The sequence below is a fragment of the Amia ocellicauda genome, chromosome 6 (assembly GCF_036373705.1).
Source record: "Amia ocellicauda isolate fAmiCal2 chromosome 6, fAmiCal2.hap1, whole genome shotgun sequence".
NCBI classification, from domain to species: Eukaryota; Metazoa; Chordata; class Actinopteri; order Amiiformes; family Amiidae; genus Amia; species Amia ocellicauda.
The window spans coordinates 7349984-7369176 of record NC_089855.1 but is presented as its reverse complement, the minus strand read 5'-3'; positions in this window follow the sequence as shown (position 1 = coordinate 7369176).

Sequence of the window (19193 nt, the reverse complement as noted above, 5' to 3'; positions counted from 1 at the left end):
TGCAAAACGTTTGTTCTTCTCTCTTAATATCATTCAGTAGTGCTAATGGAACTTATTTGGGAGGTTAATGAATGGAATATTATTGTGTTTTATTGTCACAATCACTGGTAATGTTTCTGGATCTGATAAACAAACAAATAAACAAACAAACACACAACAATATAAAATGTAATCCTATCTACATATCTACTCAGGCAACAGCTATAATTGTTCAGTCAAGCTGGATCAAATCCTTGGACACAATCCCCTGCATGCCACGATATAATTAATATTGTTGAGCAATAAAAAAACTAAAAAAATAATTAATAAAATAAACTCTGGCTGTCAAATCCACATTGAGTTTTATGTAGCTTTTGATTTTCATGCTCTTGATTTTTATTACACTGACTCTCAAGGAGATCTGCTTATGCATCATTCAGCAAATTACACATTATGTGGAAAGCTGGCTTTGAATGAGTACAGTACAGTCTTTGTGTTGGTCTGGGGTGTATTTTGTTCTCATTTGTTTCAGCTTGTGGCTTACATTACATGCCAGCGTACTAAAATGCGGTGTCTTTATGAGTATATGCGTTTTATTGTGTCAGTCAAGAGAGGAGTACAGTACTGATCAGTTTCCAGTGTTGCATTCTGATGGTACTCAAGGCTCCTATGGTCTACTGTCAGGATCAGTCAGACCAGGTGTGCATTAGTCTGGTTCCTAAACTGAGCAAATACTCTGTTTGCAGAGATGAATTTATGATTGTTAATGAAACATTCACACTAGCAAAAAGAAGTCAAGTGGTTTGATCAATTTCACGTCAATCGGAGTTTTAAAAGAACATAAGAAGAACATAAGAAAGAGAGGAGGCCATTCACCCCATCGTGCTCGTTTGGTGTCCATTAATAACTAAGTGATCAAGGATCCTATCCAGTCTGTTTTTGAATGTTCCCAAATTGTCTCTTCAGCCACATCGCTGGGGAGTTTGTTCAGATTGTGACGCCTCTCTGTGTGAAGAAGTGTCTCCTGTTTTCTGTCTTGAATGCCTTGAAGCCCAATTTCCATTTGTGTCCCCGGGTGCGTGTGTCCCTGCTGATCTGGAAAAGCTCCTCTGGTTTGATGTGGTCGATGCCTTTCATGATTTTGAAGACTTGGATCAAGTCCCCACGTAGTCTCCTCTGTTCCAGGGTGAAAAGGTTCAGTTCCTCAGTCTCTCAGTAGGACATTCCCTTCAGACCTGGAATAAGTCTGGTTGCTCTCCTCTGAACTGCCTCTAGAGCAGCGATATCTTTCTTGAAGTGTGGAGCCCAGAACTGTCCACAGTATCCAGATGAGCTCTAACTAGTGCATTGTACAGTCTGCACATTACTAAAAGAAGGCTTTAGTTCTTCATATCTGATTGCAACTGGATTTCTATGTATTTCAAGAGGCAATACATGATACATGTGCCATGTGATCATGTGTGTTTCTGTGTTTTGTATTATCCAGATTATAAAATAGGAAATTAAATGGGAAATATAAGAAAACAATGTCCATCTGTTCTTTTGCAATTAAAGAACAGAAACATACGTAATCCCATCTGTAGAGTAAACTGGAGTCTTAAACTGGCCTGGAATTATGTATGCATTTATTTACACAAAAGGTTTGCGCTTGGGGACTTGTCAATCAAGAGGGACAGCAGGATATTTCTTCACACTGCAAGACTGCATATTAGTCAGCTCAACAAAGAAGGGTGTCATAAATTCCTATTTATGAAAAAATATCTAAAGGCGGCCTTTTAATTGGGATTTGGGTTCAGTTGTTTCAAGTAAGAGTTTGTGAGCTTGGATAGCTGGCAATTAGGGCGAATAAACAATTTATTTTCAGTGAGGTAAGGTCATTAAAATGTTTCTAATGGTAACCCGTGAGCCAATGTAATCAAAAGTGTACCATGGCCATGCCAGCGAAGATAGAGTACATGCAAAGCTCACACTCACTCAATAGTTACCCACTAAAGACTTCCAGCTGGAGCTCTCTAGCTGCCCTGGTTAGGATACAGTACAGTATCCTCAGGGGCCAAACTCTCCCGGGAGGCCACCGCATTACAAATCATGACAAGCTATGTTCCAACCATGTCATTAGTTTGAAATGCTAGTGGATGATTTATTTAGGTGGTTTCAAGAACTATACTCAATTTAGTTAATGTAACACACATACTGTCTATTAGAAAACAATTGTGTGCCAACAGCCATTCACCTTCCAGATCTAGTGGGCATCTAGTGGGAATTGTATTAAACACTGGAACGGTGAAATGCCCGACTATAAATGCAATACAATTAAACAAATAAATCAATATGTGCAAAAGATAAGAGCAACAACTGTTCAGCTACTCTCTGACACTGGTCTGGAGATGAGGGGAATCATGCCATTGACAGGACACCGCAATAAAGCTCAATTCACAGCTCCTGGACAGCAAATCCACAGGACAGACGCTATTGGTCCACAGTTTTAACTTCATCAGGATCCAAAAGTCACTCTGCCTCAAAACCAGCCAGTCAAACTGCAGCACTGTGTCAACTCCAGCCAATCCACTCCCTGCCAGCTTGATTGAAACCCCGCCTTTTACCCGACTTGGTAAAAAGAATAAGAAAACAATAATACTAACATTCTTAATAACTTTAAAACAGGAATAGAAGAAGATTACATTAATTACTGTATAATATTATGATATATAAACCATAACTGCCAGAACTGTCAGAAGTGTCCGATTCCGAAAGTTGATGTCACGGGTTCTAGAACACAGCTGCCCCCGATGGCATCACAGGTTCTGAAGCTACTTTGGGTTTTGTGCATAACTTACCACCAATCCTTTTATACAAATGTACCTCCTTTACAAAATCTTAGGACTCTAGGCCGAAGAAATTTAGCAGAACTTTTCCATATTTAATGGACCATGGATTTTGCATTTAAAAGTCAAATAAATGACACTGTCTCAGTTGATCTTTTGGGCGTGGACGTGGTTCAACATGTGAAATTCAGTTCAGTGGTTTGGTATTCATAATATATACTAAAAACAGTACTTGCTACTCGAGAAGTGTGTCAGAGACCTCGAATTTCGATCAAATATATTGTAATTTCCGTTTGGCAAAAATCTTTATTACTATTTTATCTTCATTCTGTCTTTAATTTCCCCCTGGACTTGTGTCTATGGAAACCAAAACGTTTGAGTGCTCCTAGAAGAGAAATACCAAACAAGTTAAGTTCTGCTATTTTGTTTGCGAGGTGTAATTGGTTAAAAAGCCATTAATACAATACAAAGTGTTTGAAAGACACATGTGGTCTCTTTAATTCAGAATTCACAGTGTCATGTGACGAGAAAACAGAAAACAAACATTCCACAACTGTATAAAAAGAAGAGCTAAGTAATTATAACATTTTAAACATCAAACAATAATAAACCATTCAATAAAAATAATAGCAATGCCTACAATATTAATATGTTAAAAGTATGAATCTTATATTTGCCATTTCTTCCAGCTGTGACTAAAGTCTGCAGATGGTTTCAACAGCCAGAAAATAACAGGAAACAAAACAAAACAAACAAAAATAACAGGAATTTCACTGCAAGACCCAAAGCTGGAAACATGATCAACTTCACAATTGATCTTGGTGTAAAATCCTCTGATAACCGACACGTAGTGCAGGTAAAGGTGTCGATTTGCAAAACCTGAATACTTCACAACTCTTAACTCCTGTGGATGACAGTTTGAGTCCATTAAAATACATAGAGTTTAATAATGTGTTTTTATTACTAATCTGCAGCTTTATGAGGTTGTAATGAGATATAGAAAGAAGCCTGTGTGTGTAAGACAATTTATACTCTCATTAATGATAATTAGTAGATCATACTTGAATCATTCATATGGAGGGGTTACGTTATATGTTTCAAATTCAGTGGCTGCTGTTTCGTGAATTAATTTTAGCAAGAATGTAATCAATTTTAGCTATACATTTCTATGGCAATTTAAAGGAATATTTTAAACTAATCCTTAAAAAATAAATGTTAAGGTAGGACATAACCTACTGATCAGTCTGGGAGTGCTTTACAGACTCCATAAAAACAATATTTGTACCAACAATTCATTTTCCATACCATCTAAGTATGCATTCCCATTACACCATATACATCCTCTGTTATCTACACATTAAAGTCTGATATTCCTGATGTATGTAAACTCAAAGCCAGACCAAAGTATATTTTTGGTGAAAGACAGAGAAACTTTTACCTACTGATCCCAAAGATCAAAATTACTTTTTTTATTGGACAAACGGTGAATAAAAATGTCAAATTCTTAGCAGGAACAGATGCGTAAAACTGTGAACATGGCTTTCAATCTGACAGAGATAGGAGACTAATACATTGAGCACAGACAGGGCAGTTAAATGTTGGAAAGACACACACTTTCAACAGTAACTTTTGTGCAATGGCTATAATATTTGGCAGGTTCACAAAGAGATGAGTGAAGGTAAATCAAGTGCAGGATGTATGTCTACATAATCGGCTGCAGATTTTCTATTCTAACAAAAATACAACAGGAAAAAGGGTAGGATTCAAATTCGAAGCAGGAGAAAAACAATTCCCTTGTCTCTTCCTGAAATGTAGTTCATTATTTCCAGCACATACCTGTATAAACTCAACAGGCTATGAGGAAGCTTCATTCAAATAATTTGTTTAAATATAAATATGGTAATTGATATATTTGATCACTTTACTATATAAACAGACTTCTGTTGGCTATGGTTTAGGTTGTTTAATTTGTTTAGAGCTACTTAAATGATCATATTAATGCATCAGCAATATTTTAGCTCAGGAAAGGCAATCTGTTTCAATAAGTCAGTAAAAAGAGGATTTTCTTGACCAGATTTTATAAACCATAAGGTTAATGATAGTGGCAAAGAAATATTTCAGTGCTGTGCTTTGTTTTCATTGTTTTGTCTCCCTTGAAATAAATAACTTCAGTTGTTTACCATATAGCCACTGTAGGGATATTTTATTCTTAAGATGGCTGTTAAATATTATTTTCTGTTCTTGTTTTACAGGATTAAGTACAGTAGTGCTTTATGTTTATATGTAACGTGTCTGTGACAGGTCTGTAAATTAGTTTCCACACAGGAAATGCAGGCAGACAGGCTCAATTATAAGGTATATGACTTCCTGTCCAAGGATGGGGAAATTGGAAGACTTTTGAAATGTTAAGTTTGGGGCTCCAGGGATTCACGGCGTGGCTCTGGCGATGCCTAATGGGCACAGCCCCGCTGGAGAGAGAGCCTGTAAAAACATTGCACAAAGAAACTAACAAGCTTATTGAACATGACAACATGACAGCCTGGGTGCTGAAAGGATGTAAAGAGGTCACACAGGAACACAGTTGAACGGAGTTAGAGGGAGAAAAGGAGTTGTTTTAGGGGCGGCAGAACTAGATTTTCAAAACAATCTTTGGCAGTTAAAAGCATTCAAAAGATGAGTTAAAGCATATTAGCACACCATCTTTTATGTTCATGAAAAGCTCAGTTGAAGAAAATCATTTTTTTAGCAATCTCAGTTATCCAAAGATATTTTGTGATGTGCAAACTCTAATTCCAACAAATATATTTCTGTGATGGTGGGTTCCTTTAGCCAGACTTTCCTGATGTCTGACCACCTTCTCCCGTTGAGAGACAGCTTCAGGGATACGTCTGTGCACCTGCTGCATCTTTGTTCACACATCAGTCTTTATAACCCCACATGCACGCACATGTTCTGCTATAAATCTGCTGCCACCCTTTACAGGGTTTCTGTTTGTCGACCAAAGCAGAACAGAAGATGATCGATGTTAGTGGCTTATAAAGAACCACCTGGTCACCCGAAGAGACGTGGGGTTTCCTCGTTGCGGAAGCTGATTTGGTTGGACTTTGAAGAAGTAACTTGTTTAAGTTCTGGGATGTACAAAGCTCAGAAGCACCAGTGTCCCACCCCAAGGCCCTGTAACCATCGCTGAAGCTTCCAGTGTTAGTTTAAGGCTAATCTTTGCTTTTGTGGGGCTTTGCTCAGGGTTTACACTTAATTTCTGTGTATTTGCATTCGTCTCGGAATGAAACAGCACAAAAATATAAACTTGCTACAACATGCACTCAAAGCTAAATACCAACACCAAAATCAAGCACCCTGAAACCCTGACACAAGGTTAGTAAAATGGTAAAATCGGAGGGTATAGTACGTATATATATATATATATATATATATATATAGATCTTTAATCTCTTTTGTATTCTTTTGCTAGTCCTTCATTTAGAAATATATTTATATAACAAGAAAATAATCATGCAGAGACAGGCACACAAACCCAATGAACTATTAGGAATAGTTCTGGAAAGGCAAGTCAGTGCAGGGAAATACTTGGAAAAACCCCAGCGCAGCACTGATACACTTTTATGCCTGATTTTGACATTTTCAGACAGTGCTTGATCTTGATCAGTGCATCCGAATGGGTCTAGTTTCACTGCGCATCACAGTTTGTTTAACCAGTGATTTAACAGTCTGGACTTTACTTTTCAAATGTCTTTTATTTATTTATTTCCCTTGATACTCTGTGACTTCTTTGTGATAAACCAGACCTACTGTATATCATCCATCATCACGACCCTAAGAAAAACAAACCATTGGAGCGTGTTCCTCTGCGGTCCAGATGGTCCGCGTATGTCTGCTACACGGGTCTATTCATACAGTGAGCTGCAGAGCCGGCCTTTGAATTAACAGTGGATTCAAATATAAAAGCAAACCCCCAAATGCTATTTGACAAGAGGAAAGACATTATTCTGAATCCTTTTCCTTCTTTATTAACAGTGGTATAAAGGAAACAATTCATCCCCCTGCAATCATCTCTCTTTTCTTTTGTTCATGGAATCAAAAAAAGGGTGAGTACAGTTAAGACTCTGGAGGAGTGCAGGAGGTCAGAGACAGTTAGACAAAACCAGGAACATCTGCAGGTCTTTCTGTTAACATGTAAAAACACAGGGCCAGTAAAGGGGCTTTGTAAATGCTTTAGTTGTATGCAGTGTTTCGACATCTTCTGTGAGCGAAATCCAGAAACAGGTGAGCGGTAATGAAAAGTCTGTCAACATTTCAGTTGGGTCGATTGCGATTTAGGGAGAAAAGCAATCTGTCATTTGATGTAAATAATGAAAGTTCAATGCTTCAGGTGAGAGTGAATGCCCAGAACTAAAGGAAAAATATGCATCAAGGTGTCAGGTCATTGGGTACGCATCCGCCTTTAATATATAATGCCATAGTCTGACGGTCAGCACAGGTTTCCTCTTGGATTTGAAAAGTGTGACCGACTCATTCCCAGTGTGTAATAAACAAAGTTTGGCAGCTACTTCACATGAGAACGGCTCACATTTTGATTTGTCCAACATGTGTGATTCATTTACGTTTCACACAAACTTCCCTAAATTATTTGGTATTTTAAGAGAGCAATTAAAGTGAAGGGTTACCAAAAATAAAGCTCTGGTTATCACATTTTTGGCAGGAGGGTTTCCTTCCGCATGTAAAATGTGTCTTCGTTGTGTTAAAATTGAATGGGGTCTCAGTCTGCAGACGATGTGGGAGGAAGTGGATTTGATTGGTTTGCTGGGATGGAAACCTTAAAATATACAGTAGCATATATATATATATATATATATATATATATATATATATAATACGCTTTGTATGATCTTTATTCACTGCATGTGGAGAGTACGGGCTATTTATTAGGATTCACAAGATTTATAAAACATTGAAACAGATCTCCACATTCTGGGCTATAATATAATCAATAAGGTTTCAACACATTTTCATTTTGTTCATAACTTTAGCCGTCTCCTTAATTTAATTTATATCTCAATGCACTTTCTTTACCTCAACTGTTACAAACATATATACCATCCCCTTAAGACCACTTTAACATCAATATTGGCTTTAAAAAAACTGTGACAAACCCAAGACTAGGCAAGTCACCAAGTCTGAAATGTATCCATTAATTCCAGACGTAATTCTCACTTCTCAAGTCTCCTGTATCTCCATCTTTCTCTGAGGGTATCTATTCGTTCCCTCTTTGATCACAGAAATGACAGAAACCGAGCCAATGTGACTGACGTGGGACCAGATTCCCTTATAGTGGGAGCTCTGACCTAAACAACCCTGCCAAGAACTGTAATGAATAACTCTTATTGTAGGTATCTTCTGCAGATGTTGGATGGTGCGCATTACAGTTACCAGTGGTTGTCTGGCACTCATACCGAAATTAAGGTTCTCATCCAAATCTTACTTCGGGCCATTTGTGGTTCTATGGATCCTCATAACTTAATGATGGAAACTGTTTGGCTACGTTATAAATTCAGAGTTTTCTTCCCCCAAACCCAAGATGTTGTTATTTTGAAGAGCAACATCTGTTCTGTCACAGAGAGCAGTTAGTCAGCTTTACTGTGATTTCCAGGCGAAAGGATTTTCTACAAATGCACAAAGACACTCCAATATATCTATCGATCTGTCCTTCTCTATTTATTAGAAGCTTTTTCTTAGCACTTACACTGAAGATTGTATTTTGCTTTGGGCACTAACCATCTTCCCTCCCTGCTGGAAAAATCTGGCTCAATTTTATTCCCCCTTCCCATCTCTCCATGCAACTTTGTGGGGAAGGGTGAATGTAATTTCTCCATCACCAGAAACAAATAGATCTCGAGAGTTTGTTCATATTAGCCTTTAACTTGTAACAACATCAGAAATATGCTCCTTTCATGGGGAGGAATATTCAGATGAAAGATTCTTCCCTTCCCTTTTTTTTTAACAGTTGCTTTCTTAAAACGTTTTTCAAGAAAATGACCTACAGCTGTGATCTCACACTGGCTTATTCTACCTCCCAGAAATGCGCTTACTAATCTTTGGTTCTTAGCATCTGTTTTCCCATCATGAGGTCAGGACACAGCACAGGCATGAACCCCAGTCTCTGCATCCCAGTGCGTACAGTCAACCAGCTGTCACTCAAAGTGCCGCACAAGGGACCTTTGTCCACACTGTTGTTCTTAATAAGTCTTTTTATTTTAATGTTATTATTTATTCATGAAAATAATACCCCTGTAATACAGTAGTACAGTCTCTCTTCCCTTCTTTAATTAGAAATACAGGGATATTAAATATTACCTGGCAGTAAACCTGATCGTAATATCGCCCAGATGTTTCACTTTGATAAAAAACATTAAGGAAGGCAGGATTTACTTCAGAGCAGCGTGAACAACAGTACGGCCAGGCAGGTAATTGTTTATAGATCTGTCAGACGATCACCCGCTCACTTCAAGATCCCCAGAGAATCAGTTATTGTGAAAAACAGTAAGATCCCTTAAACTCATGTAGGGCTATCTAAAATAATGTCCAACACATGCAAGAGATCTGTTTTTATGCTATGATATAATATTGCTTAAGTAACATGTCTTAGATTTATCTGGTAAACATCTACTTGTCACCAAATTGCCATAAGCCACAGTAACTAAAATATATCTCTGTGTCATGATAGTTCAGCTGAATGCTGGGTACTTCTCTTGCAAAAGCCACCGTCCTGAAGCCCACAAAGACACCGGTAGCAGTTTGTTTACAAAAACTCGCTTTAATCATGTGTTGACAAGAAGAACAGGAAGCAGTGAAATCAGTCAGGATATTTAGGCTGCATGTCCTATACAGAGTGTATCTGTATGAGTCCTTTGCCACAGAGGACAAGTGGGAAGGCGGGACCAAGCATAAAACAACATGATACTATTATTATTAGTTTTGTAACTGTTTTATGATATATTTACCAATCACTTATTATTAACACTGTCATATAAAGTGTTGCCATCATGATTATTATTATTATTATTATTATTATTATTATTATTACTAGTAGTAGTAGTAGTAGTAGTAGTAGTAGTAGTAGTAGTAGTAGTAGTAGTAGTAGTAAATTAGCAAGCAAAGTTCACATAAAATAACAGAAAACTGAATCTTCAGAATGTATACATTTATATATGTTTGTGTGTGTAAGTGTATGCGTATGAGTGTGTGTGAGTATATATGTCTTTGTGTTTGTGTGCGAGTGTATATATAAGAAGGTATACAAATGAGAGGAGGCCATTCGACCCATTGTCTTTGTGTGTGTCTGTTTGTGTGCGCGTGTATATGTCTTTGTGTGTGTGTGAGTGGATATGTCTTTGAGTGTGTGCATGTGTGTGTGTGTGTGTGTGTATATATATATACTTTACTGTAGTTTATATGAACCTTTTAAAACAGAAATGTGTTCAATGTGCAGTGTGTTGGACACAGTAGGGAACCGAACGTGGTTAAAAATCTCTTAAAGCTTAAGATACCCTCATTAAAGTAAACGTAAGGTGACTGTTAATCCATTTAAGCTGTTGTTTTAATAGAAATCAAGAAACGTATGTTTATTTGGCACAGATTTTGTCCACATGCAATGAAATCATGGGGCTTTAATTGCACCCAGGAGTTTAATTAATCATCCAAAAATCATAATACTCTAATGCACAGACATACATACGGAACGTATTACCGTTGTCGAACTCTCACAGTAAATAAATTCTTCACTTTGACCTCTGAGGGGTGGATGTTAATTTAAGGTTAACATCAGACCCCTAAAGTGGTCACATTATGATATCTGAGGGTATGAAAATATCAAATAAAGGCTCAGACTCAGGACTCAGACTCAAGTGATTCAATCATTTGTGTCCTGGGATCTCACCGTCTGGTCTGAGTGGGGGTGAGACCTCTGAAGGGCAGAGAGGTCACCATGGCTGGATTACAATTCAAGGACATGCACAGCCCTGGTGAGAAGAAACCAGGGGTAAAAATAGTTGAGGGCTCTGGGAAAAACATAGAATGAGAAGTAAGACGTGGGTGTCTCTTTACACTGTTTACAACCTAACAGGCACTGATTAACTAAACTGAACTGAGCTCAGCCCGATTTAAAGCACTGTGAGACATAAATCAATACAAATGAAGCATAATGGTGACAATGTATACACAAAATAAAGATGCATATTGCTTGCATATTGTTTCAGCAGCACAGTCTATTGCTCTCTCTCTTGCATCTATCTTTCATGCCCTTAGTCTCTCATCTAAAGTATCGACTTGGGACATTTTTATGTGTAAATGACTACAATTGGAAAGTGGAATTTGGATATCGATGAGAGGGAAGATTAATTAATCTGAAGAACAATTGTCAGTCCGTGAGATTAACGCCAGTTGGGTTACACTTTATTGCTCAAATTAACGGAATGTTAAGCACACATATGGAATGGGAACTTTTACGATTTCCAACATAAATGTGGAAAGTACCAATGTTCAAAGCCGTTAAAAGAGATCAACATGTTCTGTGAGGCATGAAATGTTTTTAATGGATCGCCAGCAGAAAGAGAGCTCAGAAGAACACAATAAATGTTCGCTGATTAAGCGTAACATGAAATATTGTGAGTTTGTTTGCTTTTTATAACAGCTGTTCAATAAATAAAATAAGATCATTATATGGGTACTCATTGTAAAAACAAATGTGTCTATAATCATGATTTTCCAGCACTTGGCCTGTGTGCGTGGAGATGACTCGAAAGCCTGACTGTGAAACATCCTTTACATTTTACTAAGATGTCTTCCAAGCTGACAGATGTGGAATAAAGGCTGACAACTTTGCCACGCATACCAGCCTGAGCTAGACTATGGGAGTATCTCCGTGCTCTTGTGTGAGTGAGGTGTGGGTCGACCCAACAGCTAAATCACATGCAGCCCAGTTTGCATTTAGTAAGAAAATCAAAGGTCTGAAGTACCTGGATAAAAGAATTACAGGAAAGTGTTTAATCCATTTAGAGAATTGATGTGCCTCAAATTAAATCACTTATTGTAGGATGGGGAATTGTTCTGCTTAGGGAGGTTTAATTTGTCACCAAATGTGGAAAATGTTTGGTTCAGTTTCAGGATACCTCTGATAAAATGCTTATATGATCTATCTTTCCCCCAAATTGAAGGAGTGCCTAACATTTTCCTGTGAACAAGTGAAGAGTAAACTGAGCTAATTGCATCAGACTAGTAGACAGGAGTAACATATTTACAGCTAGTAGTGTTATGATTAAGTTTGAATGCATCTGTGTCTGGTGGTCTTAACAACGAAAGCTTATAAAGTTAAAACTATCTTTCCTAATATGACAGAGAATATACTATCAGCACCATTAAGAACATAAGAAAGTGTCCAATCAAGAGGAGGCCATTGGCCCCATCGTGCTCGTTTGGTGTCCATTAATAACTAAGTGATCAAGGATCCTATCCAGTCTGTTTCTGAATGTTCCCAAATTGTCTCTTCAGCCACATCGCTGGGGAGTTTGTTCAGAGTGTGACGCCTCTCTGTGTGAAGAAGTGTCTCCCGTTTCTGTCTTGAATGCCTTGAAGCCCAATTTCCATTTGTGTCCCCGGGTGCGTGTGTCCCTGCTGATCTGGAAAAGCTCCTCTGGTTTGATGCGGTCGATGCCTTTCATGATTTTGAAGACTTGGATCAAGTCCCCACGTAGTCTCCTCTGTTCCAGGGTGAAAAGGTTCAGTTCCTCAGTCTCTCAGTAGGACATTCCCTTCAGACCTGGAATAAGTCTGGTTGCTCTCCTCTGAACTGCCTCTAGAGCAGCGATATCTTTCTTGAAGTGTGGAGCCCAGAACTGTCCACAGTATCCAGATGAGCTCTAACTAGTGCATTGTACAGTCTGCACATCACTGCCCTTGTTCTCAATTCTACACTTTTGACAATATACCCTAGCATTGTGTTTGCCTTTTTTATTGCATCCCCACATTGTTTTGATGGAGAAAGTGAGGATTCCTAGGTCTTTCTCATGCGTTACTTCTTCCAGTTCTATTCCTCCCATAGTGTAATTGTCACCCTCAATAATGAGACCAAAATGGGAAATGTAGCCCCTTCAAAATGGCATCATTCCCCAAAGAACTCAAGCAAGGTGTGGGAGAAGTGATAATTTATATGGTGTCTGGCTATACATGCAAATTTGATGCCGTGTCTGTCAAACACGTGTGCCATCTGCTGTGAAACATAAACGAACGCAGGTAAGCATCTCAATACAGGAGAGCTCTGCTGAGACGGGAATGCATGCTGTCTTCCCTGCTGCCTTTAATGTGCCCTAGCAGGCGGGCTTTTCCATGGGGCCTTGAAAAACATCAGGTTTTCAAACTGTGATGTCCCCAGTGGCTTGTTTCTTCTCTTCTCATTCATTTACAGACTGTAAGGGGATCAGCGTCATCACAGGAAAAAATGATTTATTTAATGCTGTAAAACACCAATCCTTTAATTTACCTCTCCCTTAATTTGTTGTTGTGCTAATGGAAACATCTAATTCTGTCTAGTATGGAAGGACATCCTTTTTATTTTCCTAGAAAGAGAAACTAGAAATAGAAATGTATTTTTTTCCGTGTCAGTGTAATACAAAAATGTTTTCCAGAAGCAATCGGCAATGGTAGCTTTTGAATACCTGCTGATATTTACAGCCAGCTCTTCCTGTAATCTACAGGAAATTACTACCACTCTCTCTCTATATATTTTAATCTTTGTAGCACAACATTGTTATTTTCATGTAGCCTTTTCTGCTTATCACCACAAACCAGGTTCAGTTACTACTAACGGGTTTTCCAAACAGCATGGAAACATCTGTAATTAGGAAACTCTCGCCTCACACAATCGACTTGGCTGTTCATACCCTGCAGTGTGAAGTAAAACACTCAAATCAGAAAATAAATCTGGTGGTGTGAGTTTGTAAGTGGTTCAGGAGGAGAATGAGAGATCGGGTGTGTTTTCTTGTTTAAGACCCCCATCCCATCCCTCTTTGAGAAGCTGCTGTGAGTAATCAGTTATAAAGATGGTGGCCATATCTTTACTCCACTTCTGATGTGTCTCAATGACATAAGAACATAAGAAAGTGTCCAATCGAGAGGAGGCCATTCGCCCCATCGTGCTCGTTTGGTGTCCATTAATAACTAAGTGATCCAAGGATCCTATCCAGTCTGTTTTTGAATGTTCCCAAATTGTCTCTTCAGCCACATCACTGGGGAGTTTGTTCAGATTGTGACGCCTCTCTGTGTGAAGAAGTGTCTCCTGTTTTCTGTCTTGAATGCCTTGAAGCCCAATTTCCATTTGTGTCCCCGGGTGCGTGTGTCCCTGCTGATCTGGAAAAGCTCCTCTGGTTTGATGTGGTCGATGCCTTTCATGATTTTGAAGACTTGGATCAAGTCCCCACATAGTCTCCTCTGTTCCAGGTTGAAAAGGTTCAGTTCCTCAGTCTCTCAGTAGGACATTCCCTTCAGACCTGGAATAAGTCTGGTTGCTCTCCTCTGAACTGCCTCTAGAGCAGCGATATCTTTCTTGAAGTGTGGAGTCCAGAACTGTCCACAGTATCCAGATGAGCTCTAACTAGTGCATCGTACAGTCTGAACATTACTGCCCTTGTTCTCAATTCTACACTTTTGACAATATACCCTAGCATTGTGTTTGCCTTTTTTATTGCATCCCCACATTGTTTTGATGGAGAAAGTGAGGATTCCTAGGTCTTTCTCATGCGTTACTTCTTCCAGTTCTATTCCTCCCATAGTGTAATTGTCACCCTCAATAATGAGACCAAAATGGGAAATGTAGCCCCTTCAAAATGGCATCATTCCCCAAAGAACTCAAGCAAGGTGTGGGAGAAGTGATAATTTATATGGTGTCTGGCTATACATGCAAATTTGATGCCGTGTCTGTCAAACACGTGTGCCATCGGCTGTGAAACATAAACGAACGCAGGTAAGCATCTCAATACAGGAGAGCTCTGCTGAGACGGGAATGCATGCTGTCTTCCCTGCTGCCTTTAATGTGCCCTAGCAGGCGGGCTTTTCCATGGGGCCTTGAAAAACATCAGGTTTTCAAACTGTGATGTCCCCAGTGGCTTGTTTCTTCTCTTCTCATTCATTTACAGACTGTAAGGGGATCAGCGTCATCACAGGAAAAAATGATTTATTTAATGCTGTAAAACACCAATCCTTTAATTTACCTCTCCCTTAATTTGTTGTTGTGCTAATGGAAACATCTAATTCTGTCTAGTATGGAAGGACATCCTTTTTATTTTCCTAGAAAGAGAAACTAGAAATAGAAATGTCTTTTTTTCCGTGTCAGTGTAATACAAAAATGTTTTCCAGAAGCAATCGGCAATGGTAGCTTTTGAATACCTGCTGATATTTACAGCCAGCTCTTCCTGTAATCTACAGGAAATTACTACCACTCTCTCTCTATATATTTTAATCTTTGTAGCACAACATTGTTATTTTCATGTAGCCTTTTCTGCTTATCACCACAAACCAGGTTCAGTTACTACTAACGGGTTTTCCAAACAGCATGGAAACATCTGTAATTAGGAAACTCTCGCCTCACACAATCGACTTGGCTGTTCATACCCTGCAGTGTGAAGTAAAACACTCAAATCAGAAAATAAATCTGGTGGTGTGAGTTTGTAAGTGGTTCAGGAGGAGAATGAGAGATCGGGTGTGTTTTCTTGTTTAAGACCCCCATCCCATCCCTCTTTGAGAAGCTGCTGTGAGTAATCAGTTATAAAGATGGTGGCCATATCTTTACTCCACTTCTGATGTGTCTCAATGACATAAGAACATAAGAAAGTGTCCAATCGAGAGGAGGCCATTCGCCCCATCGTGCTCGTTTGGTGTCCATTAATAACTAAGTGATCCAAGGATCCTATCCAGTCTGTTTTTGAATGTTCCCAAATTGTCTCTTCAGCCACATCGCTGGGGACAGTGACTCCAAGACAACAACAATGAGGATTCCTTCAGACACAAGAAAACTATATGGAAGACTTATTAACAATGCCTTTTTGTAAGACGTAAGACGTAGCCAAGCTAATTAAAAAAAAATAGAAAAAAACTCCCAGACACAATTGGCGCCATTCCCTCCCCAACTGACAAGGATCAGCTAGTTTACACACAATTTTATATACGTTTCACCCAAGACAAAAACATTTTCTCCACTGTCTTGTAAATGCCAGCTTGTATTTTAAACATCATGTTGCTGTTAATTCACATCCTGAAGTGTTCAGGAATTCCTATAAGCTTCCTATAAGATTTCCTTACACATTAAGTTTAAAGTCGTGAAACGTTTTACTTTCCGACATTATCAGCAAGCAAAGTGGAATTATAAATCATTTAGAGTCCATAAAAAACATACATGCACTGAATGAGGCTGGGTGGTCGCAGACGATGATGATATTAGACCAAAAGACAAATGAGTTTTCACCCCTTATTATGAATTACACAAAGTTACGGATTAACCCGTTTGAGAATATAATTATCAGGGAAAGAGTGTTGCCACATGAAGTCACTGCGGCGATTAATGTCCCGAATATCAATCCACGATGACTGAAAGAAACGGGAGTAACTACCTTGTGCCACCCGGTAGCCCATCCTACCTGAGACTTTTGAACTTCATCAAGGACTTGCTTACAAAGTGATGAGGTAATGTATCTTATGTAGGGTTCATCTTGCACATAGGGCCAGTGTTCAATTTGACACAGCTTGATTCAGCCATGCATGTTTTCTAACTCGATTTGGATGATTATAGTCAGTGTCGTACAGTGAGATATGTATTCAGCTTCGAAGAAACCCATTTGTTAGAGACCATTTGCCATGACTGGTGCTTCTTTTATGGTATTAGATAGGAATGCAAGGATAAACACTGAAAAAAAGTATTGGAGAGAAAGTGAGAAATCCGTGAGAAATACACTCCTCTGACTTGACTTGATATCAGTTACTTCCTGTTCAACGGTAAGAAAGTGAGGCATTCGCCAAAGAAAACGGGAATGCAGGATTTTACTGTATTCTTTTATAAACCAAATTTTCTAGGTCAATATAAAAATTCCTGTTTTTTCCCAGTTGTCTGTTTCACAGGATTACAGCTGCAATTACTTCATATCGGTGATTGCCTTTCTTTAATGGCCACTGGTTTTGCTTAAGAACAGCTGGGTGCTCATCGAATCAGTGTAACAGATGCAACACTGTGTTGCCAGGTTGTATCACAATGATGTGGCAGCTACCTGGGGATAAAAGCCCCTGTACAGCGCAAAACTGAATAGTCATCCTCAATTCAAGTGTAAGCGCCGGCTTCTTTTGTTCAGTAATTAAAGTTTAATGTAGTTTGAACAGTTGCCCTTGATGTCAGAACAATTTTGTCAGAAATCAGTACATGCCAGGATCTGGGTGTGATTTTATTTTATAACCGGTGGGAAATTAAATCTTCCCCATTACCTTATCCAATCCACGTCTGCTGAAGTTTGCAAGGCAGAAATGAGCTTATGCGGCACACAGCTGACCTTGTGCTCTCATCAGATCGTCCCATGGAAGCTTTGCGTGTGTAGCTTTTCAACCATCCCACAGCAATGAGCAAGCTGGATGCGCTGCCAGAGAATGTTGGATGGCCTGTTTTATTCCTGAAGCCGAACATATGTGTCCTGCGCTGAGACACAAAACCCAGGGATAGCAGTTGAAGTTACGTGTATAAAGCAACGTTCCAGATGAAACCCAAGAGAACACTGTTATGAGTTAAAATCTTCAGGATGTCTTCTTTCAGAGACTATAGACAATCATAGAATACCTCCATTCTCGCACATACGTGCCAGGAGAAAATCTAATGTAGTTCCAAAAACATTTCAACAAAGCTTTCCTCTACCTTGAAAGACATCACGTCACAATTTTGGTTGTTAAAGCGTAAAACTTTATACCATTTTTCATTGAATGCCAACTCTAATCCAAACCTTTTTCTCACTATGTTCAGTGCACGTCTATTTGCGTACATTTAAGAAGTGAAGTTTGACACCACAACAAGAGAAGAACAAACGAGAGAACTCTGTGGCTGTGGACCCTGAGATGAAGTCCTCTCTGCACTTTACAAAGAAAGGATAGCTATTGTAAACAGTAATTAAACATATTGTATACCTGGAAGTGTTTTCTTTCCATCCCGCTAGTTATCGGTCTGCCTTTAGGCCCGTAATTATTCTCGACAGGGCGGCAGCGTGAAAAGATCAAAAAGCATTAAATGAGCAATCATGTTGACAAGCCAAAATACCTCGAGCTAACTCATTGTCCTGGTAAAACTTTAATGATGCCATGTGGGCATTTGGCAGGGTTTGTGCCGTTGTTGTTGTTGATTTTCGGTTTACAGATGTAAAAAACTCAACTAAACTTGAATAAAATCCTGTTCTTTAGCTCTTGTTCTGTACTTTGCATGCAGCACTGAAGTAGACAATTAGACAAGGCTTTTTCTGAACTATTCGTGAACTGCATTCCCAAGTAGAAACATTCCTGAACTTGTGGTGCGTCAGAAACCAGCTTGAGTGAACACTTTGCTAATATTATTATAATCTAAACAGACACTAGTTAAAAAAAAACAGATTTGCTGACAGTTTTCAATAATTCCACTTTTCAAAATGAATGTATTTAGGTCACCATTGCATACAGCCATTCGATCAGTATGTTTATTGTCCGCCAGTGTTTCCAAGGCATCCTGGTTTGGTCTGGATGTTCGATGACGCAACGCTACAGGTTATATATGACTCCATCTGAGAATCCGGGACACACCCCTCGACAAGATGCATGGGATTATGTCTTTTACATAACGTTGCCAGGACAGCATCTCCTGAGAGGTGAGCTCTCGCTGATTGTGACAGTTTCTTTGCAGCTGACTGTTTCTTTACTTATAGCCCCGTGTGTGCAGTGCATTGTTCCCTGACGCCCCATGGTGATGAGCAACAAAAGAGGACTTCTGCCAGAAAATATTGGATGGCCTATTTTCCTGAGAAATAGCGAAATAGCCTAGTCATCTCGGAGCGGCAGCCGCGTCCTCGGGAGCGATGGTGACCTCAGCCCACAAGTATCCAGATCGCACCCAGGGAAATAACAACTGATAGGCTCGTACAGACAGTAGATCTCGATGTCTCTTGTGTTCTCAGTTATCTACTTCAACGGTATTGTTATGATGATGATGATGCACAATATGTGTTTTTTGTTTGACAGTTACCTTCTCATAAAATACCTCACAGTGTGTGTTTGTGTGTGTGTGTAGCGCGACCCGTTGTGTGCATGTTGACCCAATCCCTCTGAATA